The sequence below is a fragment of the Armigeres subalbatus genome, chromosome 3 (assembly GCF_024139115.2).
Source record: "Armigeres subalbatus isolate Guangzhou_Male chromosome 3, GZ_Asu_2, whole genome shotgun sequence".
Taxonomy (NCBI): domain Eukaryota; kingdom Metazoa; phylum Arthropoda; class Insecta; order Diptera; family Culicidae; genus Armigeres; species Armigeres subalbatus.
The window spans coordinates 192,789,704-192,808,516 of NC_085141.1; the positions used below are offsets into that span (position 1 = coordinate 192,789,704).

General features: G+C 37.5%; 1 protein-coding gene and 1 long non-coding RNA gene across 5 annotated transcripts in view; one reads left to right on the forward strand and one right to left on the reverse strand.

The window, feature by feature from the left end:
* LOC134222607 (uncharacterized) overlaps positions 1–18,813 on the forward strand; it is a 144,134-nt gene that overhangs the window by 61,606 nt on the left and 63,715 nt on the right. The gene's annotated exons all lie outside the window — the stretch shown is intronic.
* LOC134220655 (uncharacterized) lies at positions 7,320–8,649 on the reverse strand. Its single transcript, XR_009981994.1, has 3 exons — positions 8,365–8,649; positions 8,195–8,262; positions 7,320–8,127 (listed from the first exon to the last, which is right to left on the reverse strand). It is a non-coding gene; the product is annotated as an uncharacterized LOC134220655 (long non-coding RNA).

The following is an 18,813-nucleotide window of genomic DNA, read 5'->3' on the forward strand; positions in this document are numbered from 1 at the left end:
TAAAAAAAAATCTGTTCAAAGTTCTATTCTTTAATGCACTTTGCACTTTACTTCAATTATACATCGAGGGTCGCCCGTCTAGTCACTCGTTCAGCCACCCTTTCGGTGTGCTGACGGTGTAGTTTCGCTATTCCACGGATTAGCAGATACCCAACCGCCACGACTGAGATTACGCAACTCGCTACTGTTTGGGCGGTGTGGTTTTTATCACTACTTATCACTGGCGCGACGATTTCGTCGGCCGAGAAAAATCCCATTGTTAGTTTCTCTTCCGTTGAGTCTTATAAAATTTTCTATTCTAACTCGCTGCAACTATTGATTGATTCACTTCAAACTGAATATGCCACTGTGTTGACGGTCATGTTTAACCGAAATTTGTTGCAAACTTTCTTCTCACGCGTGCTGCACAGAGCAACACACTCCTGGTGACCACTCCCTGAATTCTTCTGTTCGGCAGTTATCCGCCTCCTAGCAGGATCGCCATGAAAAATGATCACTTTGTACATGAATATTATTATTAATTATAATATTAATATTATTATTTATTTACATATATCGCTCGAATTACGATAAAAAATAATTTATTTCTAACTAAATAAAATTAATTACATTCAACCTAAATCCACACTTCAGTCTAACGGATTTTCTCTTGCACAACTAGTTTTATATAATCACTTCTGCAGCATCAGCAATTTCTTCAACTGGGTTGATCGTCCTCTGTTGGGTTCACGGGTCCGATGGGGTTGGCTACGTTGCGAGTGCCGTCCATGTGCGTAGGTCATCAATAATTGGATTTGGTTGCATCGGCCGAATATGTCTCTATGCTGGCGGCGGGTTCCCCCCTAGGTTTCAAGCGTCCTCGATTGATTACTTGGTTTTCCGTAAAATACAGATTCGGGTTTTGGAAAAAGTGTCTTTATGAAACAAAACGGTTTCTCTCTCTGGTCTTCTTTTGAATCGTCGCTATCCTCCTTATCAGTTTGGTGAAACTGATTTCTGTGTTGAACTTTGTATCTACGAATACAGAAAATGATTAACGGTAACAAGATTAAGGAAGCGAGAGCTATTGCTCCTTGCATGTGGGAACCGGCAATATGCAGTTTGAATTTCCTTATTTCTTCCAGGTTTTGTAGGTTCATCTGGTGCACCTCTTCAATATTTGTATTCCTTTTAGATACCTCTATTTCCTTATTTTCCGTTTCATTATGCATTTCAACTATGGCTACCCCATTCTCGCTTTTGTATAGTCCTGGAAGTATCTTACAGTTTTTGAAATGTTTCTCTTCTTGAATCAAAAATGTCCCGTTCACGTAGGTTGGAATTTTTATGAATTGGGTTTCATGCTCAGTCAAATAAATTTTGTGGGTTCCGGGAAACCACTTTTTCATCTTAATTTCCTTTCTTCAGATTTTCAGCGAGTTTTCTACTATGTTTAATTTTGCTTTCAAATCGCGTAGTGATTCGTAACCTATTAAACCGTCGAGAAACTTATGGAAACTAAAGACATAAAATTTGAGTTTCTTTTTTATTCCGAGTAGGTCAAATGAGACAAATTTCCCAATTTCTTCTGATTGGAAATTTTCTATGTTGACATGCACTGGAGAAATGTAATTTTTGTTCGCGCCTGTACCGATTAAGAATTTCAATTCACCTTTCGAGGTCTGAATGGAAACGTATGGCAAAAAGTCGTTATTCTTCGTTATTTTCTTTGTTTGTTTCCTGTTGCCATGTGAAAATGTATTTCGTCGCCTTCAAAGTAATCGTCATCTTCTGAATCTAACTCGCCGTCGTTTGTTTTGTTCTTCCTTGTTTTGAGAATGATTGTTTATGGCCCTGTTCGATCTATGCGATCTCATGGAAACATCTTCGTCGATATTGTTTTTATTTATGAATTTTCCTGATGGTGGTCTATTTGGGTTAGGGTGATTTGATGGTCCTGGTTTGTTATACGTTGGTTGCCCACTGTGTTTTGTTTGCGATGCTAATTGAGTTCTCCTATCCATTCTGTGTCTATACGCCGCGTTGGAGTATTGCATAGTTATCTCGTACGCGTGCTCTAAACTGTCTGGTCGACAACTTCTAACGTGCATCGAAATTTCCTAGCTTAATTCATCCACAAATCTGGTGAGTGTAATTAGGCTCACGAATGAGCCATGCTAGCGGCAGATGATTTTATTGCCGTGTCAATTTGCCTAATTTTGTTATAATAATCTGATAAATTGTTTTCCCTGTCTAATATAAAAAAGTGATTGGATATGACTTGTTATGTCACGCCGATCACCATACGCATTTAATAAGACATCTGAAGCGCACCGACGGGGCGAGACTTTGCACTGCACAAGAGTTCTTCGCGTACTTTTGCTCCTTTTTGCTTAATTCAAACATTTCGTGCATTAATGTCTCTTCGTAAAGTGTTCTCCTCGAGGTAGCCAGGTTCAATAGACGAAAGTCCTTCCCAATATCTAATGTTCACCAAATAGTCTGCGGAATCGATGCTGCTTTCCAAACTCCCGAAATTCAAGTCCATTAATAGACCATATAAACAACATCGCTTTTTCTTCAAATCACTTTAACTCGCAGATTTTTTTCCGGCGTACCGGCGCTTCACACGAAGCGCTTTCCGCTGTCACCATAATGAACAGACCTCTACCGACGGGCCGGTGGGCCGCGCGGCGGCACTGGTTTTCTTTTTGTAATTAATTAAAACGCGTACACACCGCGTTCAGTTTCAATCAAGACTCTTTTATTCACTTAAAATTAACTTACAGCTAACCTGTAGTAGAATTGACAATTTTCTCTCTCTTTCTCTACATTTAATTACTCTCTCTCCTGACGGCTCATTTGGAACCTTGCCAAGTGCTGTATTTTGCTTAAAAAGCAAAAGCAAAAAGACTTAAAAAACAAAACCCTGTTGCTGGGCGCAAAACTCTTTTCTAGCGCGGGTCGGTGCCAAGGTAAACTGACTCCGCATAACAGATTGTGACGAATCCCCCTGAAGGAATTTTTCGTCCCAATGTTTGGGGTTCCCTGCTGCTATTAGCACTTCTTTTGGTTCACCCGTGATTTTATTTTTAACCGCCCGCTTGATTTGACTGTAAATCGGATCATTTCTGTAGCTATCGTACGCGTCGAGTGTTTCTTCTGCGTCTTCTACCCATGCTAAAACCTCTTTTTGATTCCCATTGAACACCTGAATATTCCTAATGGGGTCCGGAATCGAGAAATTTAGGAACGGATCGTTTGATCGGTCCCGCATTGTGTAAATGGTTTGCACTAACATCGCTTGATTCTGTGTTAGGCTTCTGATCTGGTCAAGAAGCTCCTGCACGTTAACTTCGGGGATCGACTAGTTGCGATTCTTGTCGAATAATTTCCCTCTTTTCATACACTATTTCACACTGTTATATGCCCTAAAAGTGTTACTATAGTAGGCAGTTAATTTTTTTTAAATTGTTTTCACGTATTGTGTTGATGATTGTGATTTTTCGGAGTTTCCCTATGCAACGATCACTTGGAATAACACTATCACTTACTGCGTTGATAAGTAATGTATAAAAATATTACTCACATTATTAACAGGATGATGGTTCTCATCTTATCCTGGAGCCTATGATGTGGGATTGTTCGTTGGTTGGTCCGGTGGTGTGAAGATGATGAATCTTTCTGGTACCGCAAATCCGCTGGTATACGTGCAGGGATGGTTTCCCGGGTAACTGCCAGTCACAAGTAGATTTGGAATCACTTCTCCGAATTTCTTCAGTATTGGTGTACACTCAAACACTTAGTCATTCGTTTCACCACTTTTCACTGGGTCATTCCGCGCCAAGTGACCGAGCACGTGCAATTAACCTATTTAAAAATAATGAAAAATACCTAGCACATATTAATTTTGGTCCATTATTTTGAATAACCATATAACCATGGTGATTGAACCGCCCCTTCGACCATAAACCCCTCCCTGTTTTCGGAGATTTTTAAAAACATGCTATTTTCAAATATCGATATCTTAGCCCCCGATAAAGCTACAAGAAACTTTAATACCAGTTTTCCGCTTGAAATTTGATGAAGTTTTAAGAAAAAATACTTTAAATGCTGAGCAGTGTTGCCAACTATATTATTTTTCTCACAAAATAATAAAAAAGCATTTTTCTCAAAATACGTATATTTTTTTCTTCGATTTCTCAACGGATTCCAGCTTAACAGACTTTTTCCAGTCGGAAACACTTATCGATACAAAGTAAAATGCGCCGTTGCTGAGATATGGCAGCTTTAGTAAATCTTATTTGAGTCATTCCGCGCCAAGTGACCGAGAAAACTTGCAGGTGAATACTATGAATTCTAACCAAATCAGGTGTATCTACTTACTTTGGGCCCATATTTCGAAAAAGCATTTGATCCGACCGTTTGAGCCGCCCCTCCGACCAAACATTCCTCCCTGTTTTTAAAGATTTTTAAAAACATGCCATTTTCAATAATCGATATCTCCGCCCCTAATAAAGCTAAAAAAACGTCAGTACCAGTTTTCCGCTTGAAATTTTGTGAAGATTTTACAAAAAATATTACAGATGCAAAGCAGTGTTGCCAACTAGATTATTAAAAAAATGGCATTTTTATCAAAATACGCATATTTTTTTAAATTTCTCAACGAATTTGAGTTTATCAGGCAATTTCCTATCGAAAACACTTATCGACCCCCAGGGCAGTCGCGGGATAATCATTGATGTGCCGCAAAAGACAACTCTTGATTCATACTTGAGTCTCTTTTTTGTCCTAAAAATGTATACCAGCTTTTAGATTTGAATCTTATAAGTAATTATTAGATTTGGAATACTAATAAACGAATGACTAAAGAACAACAAATTTTTAGAAGTAAATAGCCTTCTTTAGGTATCCAAAACAGGTGAAAATATGAATGCTGAACTGTGCTGGTCGTCAAAATCCATGTCCAATCCAAAAACAATATAAATTTAATTGAAAAATCTATTCGAAATCCAATCCGTATCTAAACCAGATTCAAGCCAAAGCAAATCAGAATCCAGGCAAATCATATAGAAATCCAATTCAAATCAGATCCAAATTCAATCTAAACCTGATCCAATCTAAATCCAATCAAAATCTGATCCAATTCAGATCCAAATCTAATCCAATCCAAAGCTGATCCAAACTCTATCCAAATTCAATCCAATACAAAACTAATCCAAATCGTTTGAAATTCAATCCAAATCTAAATCCAATCCAATCTAAAACCAATCCAAATCCAATCAATGAAGGAATATAAAGTAATTTATTATGATTCGCTCAATATAACTCACTTTTATTAAATTTCTAAAAATCAATTCATTTTGCACCTTGTGGGTCGCAAACAATATTGGATTCTGCTAGACCCACCTAGCATATCCAAAAATTTGGGAACCTCTGTACTAAGGAATTAAAGAAGATGGGGTTCGAAAATGTAGCGTAGTTTATGGGCCACCCCTTATTGATTTTTAATTTATGTTCTGACATAATTATCAAAATTTTATTATCTTCAGACGAATTTTAGTGTTCAGAACGCTGAGTTGAATAATGGTCATTAAATCACCCATTTCGTTGGTAAGGAAAAGTAGGCCGTTTTATCAATCAAAGACGAACTGTAAACCAGGTATTATGATCAGGAATTGCAAAAATAACTTTAAACCATTAAAACATATTCAGTGGAAATCTGGCATCACTGGCCTCAAAAGCATTATGGGCTGCAAAAATATGTTTTTTTTTGTAAATTATTCGAATAAAACTTAAAAAACTACATTATCATAGTTGTTTACCTTTACTGAACGAATTGAACGATATGCTGAATGAAAACCTTCGGTTATACCTAACTAAAACCGTCATAAGTCAGCAACTGCTCATTTTACTTTGTAACGATAAGTGTTCCTGACAGGAAATTGCCTGATAAACTCAAATCCGCTGAGAAATCAAAAAAAATTATACGTATTCTGAGAAAAATGCAATTTTTTATTTTTTTTATGAAAATAATGTAGTTGGCAACACTACTTTGCATCTAAAATATTTTTTGTAAAATCTTCACAAAATTTCAAGCGGAAAACTGGTACTAACGTTTTTTGTAGCTTTATCAGGGGCGGAGATATCGATTATTGAAAATGGCATGTTTTTAAAAATCTTCAAAAACGGGGAGGAGTGTTTGGCCGGAGGGGCGACTCAAACGGTCGGATCAAATGTTTTTTTCGAAATGTAGGCCCAAAGTAAGTAGATACACCTATTTTGGTTGGAATTCATAGTATTCACTTGCAAGTTTTCACTTTTTCTCGGTCACTTGGCGCGGAATGACCCCACTACAAGACTGCGCCAAGACTGAAAAAATTTGCATTTACTTGGATTTAATTTAAGATTATAGTGTCGTAGTCGTTGAAATACTTTGGTTAAATTTTTAAGATGATGCTGGGTAGAACATCCTATTACTATAATATCGTCAATGTAGATTGTAGATGAATGCGTGTTCGGGTGTCAAACCTGCCATAGCTATTGTCATCATACGCTGAAAACTATTTGGGCTAATATTTAGTCCAAATGGCATTCGTGTATATTGATAATGTCCTGACGTCGTTGAGAAAGCTGTATATTTTCGTTATTCTTCGGTAAGTGGAATTTGATGAAAACCAGACATAAGGTCCAGTGTACTGAAATATTTTGCTCTTCCAAGTTGATCCAATATTGAATCGATTCTTGTTAGTGGGAATTTGTCTGCCAAAACTTTTTTGTTTAACTGTCTAAAATCAACTACTAATCTCCATTTCTTATTGTCATTTTCCGATTTCTTGGGTACTAATAAAATTGGTGAATTGTATGGTGAGACGGAGTGTTCAATTATGTTTTCTTTTAGCATATTATTTACCTGAGTTTGTATTTCTTTTGTCTGCGAATGTATCTGCTTGTAATTTGGTATATACGTTGGAATATTGTCAGCTAAATTTATATCTTGGGTGTAAAAGTTATTTGTTGAAAGTGTGTCTTCCTTTAAACAGAACATATCTGAGTAATTTGCTACTAATTGTTTGACTTCGTTTTGCATAAAAGATGGTATGTTTTTACTGTCAATCTCATTCCAAATAGCTTCGTTACGTCTGTTAGAGTGTTTGTCTTTAGTTTTATTAGTTTTTAGTATATGATAACTGTCTAAGGGTTCTAGTGTCGGCTCAATTTTATCATACGTAATGTATACTGGTTCGTTTTGTAACCGTTCGTCAAAGCTCTAAATGAATTGCCGCAAACTCAGTGACTTATGCGCCACTCTCAACGTTGAGAGACCACTGGTCGTGTTATAATAAGTTGCCCGACTTAGCTTTAGGAAGCATGAGCGCAATCTACAAGGGGTTTTAGAACGGTTCCAAAGCTAGACCACGAAAATTCAGAGGTGAAGTTTCCTGAGGTGAACGCACCGAAGCAGTAAAGTGAACGTAGGCAAAAACGTACTCTATCTGTAGCGCATGAAACGAAAACTCAGCACATTCCCGGGCAGACTAATAAACCACAGGGCTTAGCGAGATAAATGAATGAACGCAAGAGAAATTTATATTGAATTCATTTATGTATTATGTTTTTTTCAAGATTCATTTTAGTGTGTAGTGAGAGTGTGAGTGTTGTTGTGTGTGTTACATGGCCATGATTTGCGACATACCTGATCAGGGTTTATGCTGGCGGCTGGTATACCGACAGGGCTGTGTCGTCATCGAGCGATGATAACGACGGTGCCAGCTACAGGGGGTGTCCGATCAATGATGCGACGGAACACTCGAGCTCTTCGGCAGATGCATCGCCGGAATGGGCACACGTGCGTAGTTGGCCGATCTATAGTTGCGAGAAAGGGCGGTGGCTGATGGTCCGATACTCTGCCGTCTCCTCTCCTCAGGAAGCGTCACGGGTCTCCAACTGGCCTTCGTCTGTGGGACTACACAACCACCGGGACTGGGGGAAACTTTCCTTTGGAGAATCTCGGTAGGTCGGAATGCCTCAATCCTCGTTTGGCTACCGTAATGGCGGGCCCGCACGGCCGGGTTCACACCGCGTGGACGAGACGTGTCCAGCGGGAACGGGAAAAGAAAAACCCGTACAAAAAGCGTCGTTCGGACGCTGCTGTCCGACATGAATCTTGGTTAGGTGTGTAATAATTAAATAAATGAATTCAATGGATAAATACCTTTAAGTACTAAAATAAATTGCTCGAGAGTAGAGCGTTCGCCTCGTGCGAAATTAAACGTACTCGAACTATTTAAATAATTTTAAGAAAATAGAAATAAGAATGTATATTAAGTTTTCATCACTGCACTACAAGTTGTACTTTATGTAACTTCACTTTTTGATACACACCTTAGAGAAACTTTTTAAAAAATAGCTATCGCACTGAAACTGGCTTCTACTCTTCAGCCAAGTTAAAATAGAAATGGCAGAGCAGTTTCAGAAGCACATATTAGTTCCTCAAATTTGCGTAGTCATAGCTTTAGAATAATTGAAATTTACTAATACATTCATATTATTTTTAGACGAGTTTTATAGTATTACTTTGAAGCTAAATAATTTCTCTCAGGACTCATTAATATTTAATCTACTTTAGTTCTAAGCTTTTATCCTAAAAAGCATATTAGAAATGGCAGCTTTTTTATTACACAACTTTATGGCAAGTGGCAGTTGTGTAAATGGTTCGCGAAATATTAAGTATCAATTTATCTAAATTAGTTTAATTAATTATTTATTAACTGGAACGTAAAAATTAATGTAAGAATATTCACGCAAAATACTAGACACCGTTACAGTTTGTGGTGTTAATAAATTTTGCTAGTGGAACGTCTTTAGAAATGATAGTATTACCTATGAAAATTCCTGGTTGTATTTCCTTAGAATGCACAACCATTTCGCTTTGGAGTTTTTCAGTCGTAAGTCTTCTCACAGTTTCGCTTCTCTGAGGGAGTATAAATCCGTTTTGAAAATTGTCTTCGATATTGATATTGATATATTGGTATTGATATTGTTACGTTACCTGAATCAAAAATTAGTAACCATGATTCATAATCAATTTTACATCTGTTTGCTGTTAAAAAAAATCACGTCCAAGGATTCCATCGGTTTGAATTGGAAATCCTTTCGGTACTAAATGAAAAGTATGTTTCGTTTCGGATGCTATAGTTTCAATTTCATTGTCAGTAATTCCAGTCAGTTTAACTTTTTTGGATGTGTTTACTAATTTGTCTGGGTTAACTTTGTTAATTTTGAATAATGATGTATCTGCACCACTATGTATTATTAATGTAATTTTTCCGACTGACATTTCAGTTTCCATGCAAACAAAATTGGATGCATTCAAGTTTATTGAGAGGATCGGTCTAATCGATCTCTTCTTTCTAAAAAAATCATTCTGTTGGTTTTCAGGATGGTGATTGAGGCGATGATCGTTATGTCTTTCCGTATTATTCTGATCAGATGCAGCATGAAAAACTCTTCCTCTTCTTGAGTCATTACGGTTTTCGTTGTGGTTGTACTGGCGTCGTTGGTTATTCCTGTAGTTGTTGATATTTTGAGTGTTATTCCAATTGGAAGAATTTTGCCTGTTAAAGTTATTCCTCTGTCTCCAAGATGAATTCCTATATCTGTAAGTTTGGTTTGAAAATCTTCTTTGCGGTGGATTTCTGTTTTGGTTTGTGTGGTTATTAAATTTGTATTTATGTTTATTGTCCCTGTAGTATAGGATACTTGCTGTTTGAGTGGATTCATTGTCATTCTCCATTACTCTCCCTACTGCATCATTTAGGTTATTAAAGGTACCTGATCGTATTATCAGTTGAGTACCCGAATTTTTCAATCCATTTCCCAATGCCTTAATCCCTGCCTTGTTGGCTATCTTAGTTGCTGTATCATTTGGTATTTTATCGTTTATGTAGGCTGTTTCCAACTGATTAGTAAGTTCTTCAATTTCAGTTGTAAATTTGTTTAGGACTCCATTTTGGCGAGTTGCATTTAATTTCGCTAAAATTATGTCCGATGAAATGTGTTGCTCGCAATTCTGTTTCAATTTGTCAATAATTTCGTCAATGCTAACTGGTGCTTCTCCTACTGCTGACCTAGCCTTTTTCTCCAGTTTTGATAATATTATCTGGATTGCCAGCGGTTCTGTTGGTGGTGTTACTACCACCTTCAATGCAGCAATAACGTTATTCAATTTATCCCCATTTCCATCATATTGAGGAATGAGTGATGTTGCAATTTTTATTATCTCTGTTGCTATTTTGATACGTCTTTTTCTTGTAAGCTTTACAACCCGTGTAACACACATAGCAGTTACAGTAACTCTAATGTAACCAAATTTGGTCACATTTGAGTTGCTGCAACGAAATCAGCGTAAGTTGTGCTACTAGAGAATGATTGCGTAAGCTGTAATAAAAATTGATGGTGGTTTTTCAATGTTTTGTTCCTCATCTAGGAGCTCTTGTATTTTAATATACAATTGTTTCGTAGTTTCAATATATAATTTCTTATTCTCTATACTTATGTCGCTCGAATGAAACAAAGGTTTTAATATTTTTCAATGACTGTTCAGCAGAATTTAACTTTTGTAATCGAGTGTCTTCAAGATATTCTCGAACTTTTGGCTTTTTCCTTAGATTTTTCAATAAAGCCTTTAATATGTTAATTTCTTGTTCAATATCATCATCCATGGGAAAATATTATGAGTATAGATTTGTTTACAATACAACTTCCACATTTACAATATATATTAATGTTGCCCCCTTTTTATGCTTATATATAAAAAATGTAATAAAAGTTTAGTTGGATCATAAATGTATTTTTAAGAACTCACTTACATCACTAGTTTTTCAGAGTCTCCAGTATCAGGATTGACCAAAGGGTATCGTCTAGTTGCTGGTCGGTTGCCCTGTCTACCTTCTTGGTAGTGGGATCTGCTTCGGTTAATGTATCTTGTTGCCCTGTCTACCTCCTTGGTAGTGGGATCAGCTGCAGTTGATTTTTTTTCTCTTTTTTTGTCACTTTTTTACAGTACTGCGTACTTCGCGTTCACCATGTTTTCTTTGTACTCGATTATCTCCTTCAATGCTATTTGATGTATTTTCATCATAATAATGATGCATACTGTCACTAGTATCACTATTATTATTATTTCCGGTTCCATCTCTGTGGTACCATTCGTGCACTTTGAAATTCATAAACACACAGCACGAAGTACATACTGTTCGCACATTTTGTTTGTCCTTGTTTTTTCTCTTCTGTTTGACCCTTTGTCGTATCACATGTAGTTGGTCCATAAGTGCTTTGTTATTCATTTTAGTTCATTGTTCTTTAATTTGCTCACTAATATACACTTAGCAATATCTTTCCACCTGTGTTCTTTTTCTTCGCCTCTTCATGCGACATTATACCTTTCGGGGTTGAAAGGATTAACACCCCCGAAATGCTAGGTAGAGTTTTTCGTGCAATGTTTATTATTTGCTTTGCCTTCACTTGTTGATCTCACTGATTGCCACTGTTAGCTCGTAAGTGTTTCCTTTGTATAGGTTATTTTCACTAAGTTCTTCTTCTTGTGTAGCCATTGTAATCTACACATCGTTTATAGTGACGAGGGATTTCGCTTTTTTCATTGCCTTGTTATTGTAGTAATTGTTCAATACCGTCACTAATCTTAGGATTAAGTTTATTGATACAATTACTAGTATCATGTATAATATAGGTTTGTGGTTGTCCAACATTTCTGAATGTTCTATTTGATTGTTAATGATTTTCACTTGTTGGTCACCATTGTGGTCGACGTGGGATTTTGATTCTTCGCTTCCCATTTTTTTAAAAATCACTAACGTTTCAAGAAGTCACTTTGATCATCATAGACTCTTTTTTTTTTTCTTCAATTCATTTAGCACTATCACTCAAACCAAACGAAAAACCGGCGTCACTGAAGATTGCAGAACGTGTCACTTGGTCGCCATATTCTATGCTTGGTCATAGAATTCCAACGAGATAAAAACGCGGCAGACTAACTGTCACAGGCTCGATTGCCTGACAGCATTTTACTAGTTCAGTTCTTGACTTCTAGTGGTGTCTACTTGCGTAGATCACTAGATTTTGAATTTCGGTATGCAGTATTAAAGACAAAAGTCTAGAAGTGCATCGAACACCAGTCAGAGCAGAACTCTGACCATTCTTTATTGATCGTACGTTTATATAGATTTCACTTAACAATAGATTGATTATATTAAACCGAAAAAACTATAAACGCCTAGGACTGTATTTACAAATATCGAACGAAATATAAATCTGCTTATTCGGCACTTATTCTATGGCCTACTTCTTACGCTCCGCGCGTGCTGGTTCTACTGTACGTTTAACGGTAAAAAGCGTGTCACTGCTCAACGCATGTCGAGTTGCTTGCGCCGCATCACGTGCTTACAAACATACCGTACATGTTGTTGTTGCTTTTCCACGACCTACCGCAATCGTTCTACTGTCGTTGGGTTGCTCTTCAATTAATTATGTGTATGGTTTTGGATGTAAGGAAAATGTGTATAGCACAGTTTCTTTATCGGCAAATTTCTCTTCGTGATTTATTTTCCTTTTATTTAGTTCTATTTTAACTGATGATTGTATTTTATTGAAATGTTCTGTGATTTCTTCGTGATTAGTTGAACTTGATGAATTGAATACTACGTCGCGCGGTTTTTGGTTTATCGCGGAATGAAAAGTGTTGTTATAGATGTCGACTAAAATGTTAACTATTTCGTTGGTGTTCAGATCTTTGAATTTTGGATGAAGCGTTCTATATAACTCAATTAAGGTAGAGTGAAATCTCTCTACGATTCCGTTAGCATGTGAACTGCTCGCGTGGTGAATTTCAATGTTTAGGTCGCTTAGAAAACCGATAAAATCGATCGAATTGAACGAGGGTTCTTGATTACATACTATAGTCTTCGGCCTTCCAAATTGTCTAATGTGTTCCGTAATTGTTCGCTTCATATCAACTATGGTTCTAGTTGGCAATGGTATAGCGTTTACAAATTTCGAGAAGGAGTCTACTATAGTAAGCCATTTTTGCCCTTTCATAAAAAATACGTCGATATGAACTCTGTCAAAGACAGTATCACCAAAGGTACTTTTTTGGATCAATTTTGGGGGTTTGCGATCGTATTTACTACGTTTGCATGTATCGCATGAGTTTATAAAAATTTTAAGCTTCTTGTCAAGCTCTGGGAAAAAGTACTTTTGGAGAATCTGTTTTTTATTCTCTTTAATTCCACGGTGTCCATATTCGTGGGTTTTTGCTATAAGTATGAGTTGCAATAGAGAGACTAGGGCTTTAATGCAGCTAACTCCTTTAGGGTTAAGGTAATTCTTAAAAGCATGCACTAAATCTGTTTCGGTATACTGAGGTTTGACTATAGTGTATCTGTTAAATTTTGGGAAAACTTCTTCATGCAAGTCGGTATCAATGTTACCAATTTTGAATATCAATTGTGTTCTGAAAAGGTGCTTTCAAAATTAATTTTTATTCAGGATTTTTTATTCCGGTGGCTAGCGCTTCAACACCGCGCTTAGTAGCCATTTTTTCGGCAGTATCTGCCGGAATATTTTCGTTAATGTATGCCGATCGTAAATCATCAGCTAGTTTTTCCACTGTCTCGCAAAATTTTTCAGTGGAAGAAGTTTGCCTAGCAGCTTTAAGCTTGCCTAAAACTCCGTCCGCTGAAATTTTTGCTCCACAGCGAAGTTTAATTGCAGCGATGATCTGTTGTAAGTCATTCAACTCGCCAATTGCTTGGCGCGCTGATCCTATTAACCTTGTTTTTACAAAACGTACTACTGTGGCTTTCGCGGCAGCCTTCTGATCAGCTGTTGCCGCTTGAAATTCCGCATCGACGGTGTCGGAATACAACGCGACAGCATCGACGAAAGCATTTAATTGTGCCAACCGTCGTAGGTATTAACCAACGAGGTTCCCAATTTGATGTCAACGGTAGGCATTGACACAATTTTTCTGCAAGCTTTCTTTAATTTGATACAATAAACTATCACCAACACTGAAGTTACAATAGATATATAGTTTTTAGTTTCCAGTTTTGATTTAATCAATTCTTTTATTTTATCGTACTCTAACCTAGACCCTTTTATGTAAAAGTTAAGCAAATTTTCAGGAATATATTTTTCGCTACTTTAAACTCAACTCTAAATCTTTATAAAGCGTTGTAGCATTGGAAAGTTTTTGTAAAAGTGTAGCCCTTTTATAATTTCTAAATGGGGCTTTCTTTAAATTATTTAGTATATTCGATAATTCTTTAATTATTTTCTGAATTTTATAATCGATTGATTCAAGATCCATTTACAAATTATGAAGGGGTTTTTTTTATAACTTCTTGTTACCTTATCTTCAAGATGTCCAGATGGTTGTTTGGGGACCACTTGCTCCGGTCTTCCAGTGCTGCTCGTACCGTTGCACACGTCATCTGACTCCGCATTGCCTGCTTCACACCTGCATCTCCGGTTTCGGCCTGGTACAGTGCACCACGTAGCACTGTGTCGTTGACCGTTGGCTCGTTGTTTCGGGGGTCGCTCGGGTCGCTGGGGTCGCTGGATCTTGTATCAAATCTGGTTTTTTGTTTTAAACCGATCACTTTTGTCTCCAACGGAAACTTAATTTTCTTCGTGCTCACTTGAGTGTCTATTGCATGGTCACTTCGTTTAGGTTGGCGAGTGATTTCGCCGCGATTCTTGTGGCACGCTTCTTCTCACGTGAGTGAAGCTCAGTTTTTCAGTTTCGTTGTAAAGGACCTCTTTATTTTCGTGAATTAATTCGTCGAGGACTTTCTTTTCCTCTTCGTTCATATGTTCATTCCTAAATCTGTATTCCAAGTTTATTGAAGGCATTTCTGCGCTGGGATTCTCGTTGGTCTCGCACTTTTCTGCTTTGATTTGGATTTCGTTCATGTTTATTTCCAGAGCTTCTTTGGAATGGTTTTGAATGGCAACGATTGCTTTTCCTGTTAAACTTCTATATAATCCGGGTAAAATTGAAAAATGTCCAAAATTTTGTTCATCCGCTATAGCGAAATCATCATCATTTTCCGTTCTAATAGTCAAGTATTGAAATTCCTGTTCGGTAGCGTTGATTCTATGGTTATTTAAAATTTTCTGTTTCGTCTAAAATTCTTTCCTGCCGATTTTTAGTGTGTTCTTTGCAATGTTTAGTTGTGCGTTTAGGTCTCTCAAGGACTCGTATCCTATCAGGCCATCAAAAAAATTATGAAATTTGAAAACATAGAATTTCAGTTTCTTCTTGAAAGGGGTCAAATGAAACAGAATATTCGATTTCGTGTGAACCTCGAATGTTTGTTACCCTAACTCCCTTTTCCTTCTCGCAATTGTCCAATATGACTCGTTCTGATGAAATATAATTCTTATTCGCTCCTGTGTCGATTAAGAATTTTAATTCGCCTTTACTAGTCATGAAAGTTACGTATGGCAAAAAGTTGTTGTTTACGACTTTGGGTCGTGCATTTGAGCCAGGAGAAAATTTAACTCTTCGTCGACGAAGTAATCGTCGTCGTCGGCATTTAATGCGGAGTAGTCTACGCCGCCCGGTAGGGTATCAAATTCGGGTTCTTCAGACTCGGGTGCCTCCATATGGTTGTTATCGTGTGCGTTAATTTGTGTTCTGGAGTGAGCTGTTCTCATAGAGACGTCGCTATCAACCATCTGTTTGTACGGTGAATGATTTCTAAAATTCCCTGAGTTTGGTTTACTTTGCCCTGCTTGCTGGTAGTTGTTATTGTTAGGGGTCCCGTTTTTAATATTCATCACTAGTTAATTTGTGGACGCAATAGCGCCCGTGGCAAGTGTTTGTTTTTTTTTTCAATTTTTAATTCTTTTCTGCATTTAAAAAAATCAAAATTTTCAACATCTATTGTCTGTGATTTTTTTATCAAATGGTGTGTCTGGTTGTCTAAGGTTGTCATTGGATTTGCTCTATACATTTAATAGTAAAAAAGATTTGAAGTGTCAAATATTTTATTTTTTTGTCAGAATTTCCCTCGCGTGCTGCGTCTGGTTGGCTAGTCACCGGACAGACAAACAGGGCTATTATATATATGATTTTAAGATTTGGATTGCTTCCATGGGGGTTAACTGGTTGTTGAAAGTTATTTGGGAATTTAGTTTTGGTAAATGAACTTTTCGGGGATTTGCCTGGCCTCCATTTTTTGTCGAAAAGAAGCATTTGAGTGTTGTATTGTTATACCGTGTGCCTCTTCGAGAGTTTTTGGCCTGTAACTGCGAACGTACATGGCAATATTCTCGCCATTTAGTCCGTCAATACAACGGGTTTGCGTCATCAAACTGATTAGTTTGTTGACCGCTTCCGTGGCTCCTCTGTAGTCGTCCATTTGAGCAGCTGCTGATTTAATAGCAGTGTCTATGGTTTTGACTTTATGAAAATATTCATTAAGAGACTTCTTTCCTTGTTTTATGTAAAACAGGAATTGCATATGGGAAGTAATATCCCGCTTGTCTCCGAATGCATTAAGGAGTACTTCTTTTATTTCGTTCCATTCTGTTGGGTTGCCGGAGGCAATAAGTACCTCTCTTGCCTCTCCAACAATCTTGGACTTTACTACTCGCATTATCTGCTTGTAGCATGGCTCTAATTCAAATTCCTCAAAGAGTTCTAACGCGTTTTGAGTGTCTTCAAGTCAGGCTAGAGTTTCTTTTCTACTCCCATTAAACTCTGGGATAATATTAATTTGATCTGGAGTTATGAAACTTTTAAACGGATTCGTTGCTTTTTTCTGTAAAGCATTAATCGTCGAAATTAGGCTATTTTGATTGTCGGTTAATTGGGTAACCTGAGCAATTAACTGATCGGTAGTGATTCCGGCTGGAATGGCAGGTGCAATGCCAAGTGCGTTAGCTGAATCAGTCATTTTTGATTATGTTACGATGAATGTGGGTATGAGGTAAGGTGTTTTATAGAAATTATTGTACGTTTTGTTTCGTTTGGCCAATAATGCCAGGTTATGCTTTTCACTTTTTAAAATAACACTTTTTTAGATAGAAATGAAAAGGCTGTACTTACAAGATGACCACTTGTTGAATCATCAGGGAGTCTTGTGTTCTGCCGTGCGTTGTTGTAGGTTGTGTCTGGGTGCTCCCTTTGCTCCGGATCATGCAAACTGGATGATATCCGCTCACCAGTGGCTTCGCCGATGATCTGGTTGTTCTCGATGAACGTTGCTCCGTTTGGTATTTCGTGGGCTGCTGCGTATCCAAGCGCTTCTGATTGGTGAAGCTGGTCTATGTTCGCTAGGTCCGACTTCGGTTTAAGTTATCACTCGATAGTCACTGTTAGTGGTTGTGCTTATATCCGCTAAGCTCAACACCGATTTGTGGTATCACTGGATTCACTGTTTTTACTAAGTCCGAATTTACACTGGCACTTAGATTTTTCTTTGCTCTTAGCACTGTTTCCGCACTAAGTTCTGTATAATTTTGCACTTTGGAAAATTGCTGCCACTACTTCCACACACTGCCGTCGACTGCGCCAATAATGCTCTAAAGGGTCAGTGTGTTACAAAAAAAACATTTATTTCGTTTATAATATTTAACAATAAGTTGCACTTTCGATTTCACACTAAAGACTACCTGACTTTCCCTAACGAAGAACCTTTTATTAATTAAATCTACTTAGTCAGCATAATCGGTTTCGGTACGAAGTCCCCGTCGATATCGTTCGATCCGTTGTTGTCCGCGTCAGCTGCTTCCTCGTTGCTAGCCGGATGAGTGGCTACCTGTCTCCTCCGTTGTCCTCCTTCTCCTGTACATCATCCGCTGGGTCGGTCGATGTGGCATGTTGGGTGGCTAGGTTTAGAATATCTTTTCCTAACGTATATATATATACATATTTTTATTTTTTTTTGTTTTTTTTTTTATCACTGTTCCTCTTCGACGAGGGAATTGTCTATGTTATTTACACTTGATTTTTCGTACACTATTGGGTAAACTTGGCCTCTCTTTATGCGTTGCTTAGCAATTGTCTTTGCTGATTTACACGGTTTACACTTTAATTTTCAAACACTACTGGGTACGAACGTTATTTGACGTTACCTCCCTTTGTGCTACGTTCTGCATCACATTTCTCTGGTGCCTACTATAAGCCCGTAAGAGCAAGAACGCGAGTAATAGTAGAACTCCTCCAGCAGCAGCACTTGCTATTATCCGTATTTCTGTTTGGTTTATGGAGTTGTTGGTTACATTTATGTCTGGTGTAAACCAACTCATTTTAACTTTTTTTTTGTCACACAAAGTCAATTGAATTTCACTGAAACAGCAAAGTTCACTATTCACGTTTCACGATTCACTTTTTTAACTACTGCCAGACGGTCGCCAAATTGAGGTACCGAGATGGACTTTCGGAATATCAACTGACACGACCAGCGACATTACTTTCAAGAATGCCCCTTGAATCTGTATTTCGGTTACTTATAAGTTAGTTTACAAAATAAGCCTACAACATAGAGCCAGCGTCGGAAGTCTGTTGTCAAGGTTCAATGTCAGCAATGTGTCGCGCAGCTATTGGCTTGCGCATGCATCGGCATAAAACAAAAATTGGGTCGCGTTTGGGATGTTTTGCCTTCACAGGCAGAACTGTGTTTTAATATGAAAGAAATGCAATTTAAGAAGGTTGTCCGGCAATTATGTAAATACGTAAAAGGTTCTGAAATGTGATAGGGTTTGCGCCTTGTGTGGCAAACTGAAATAATTTATGATAGGGTA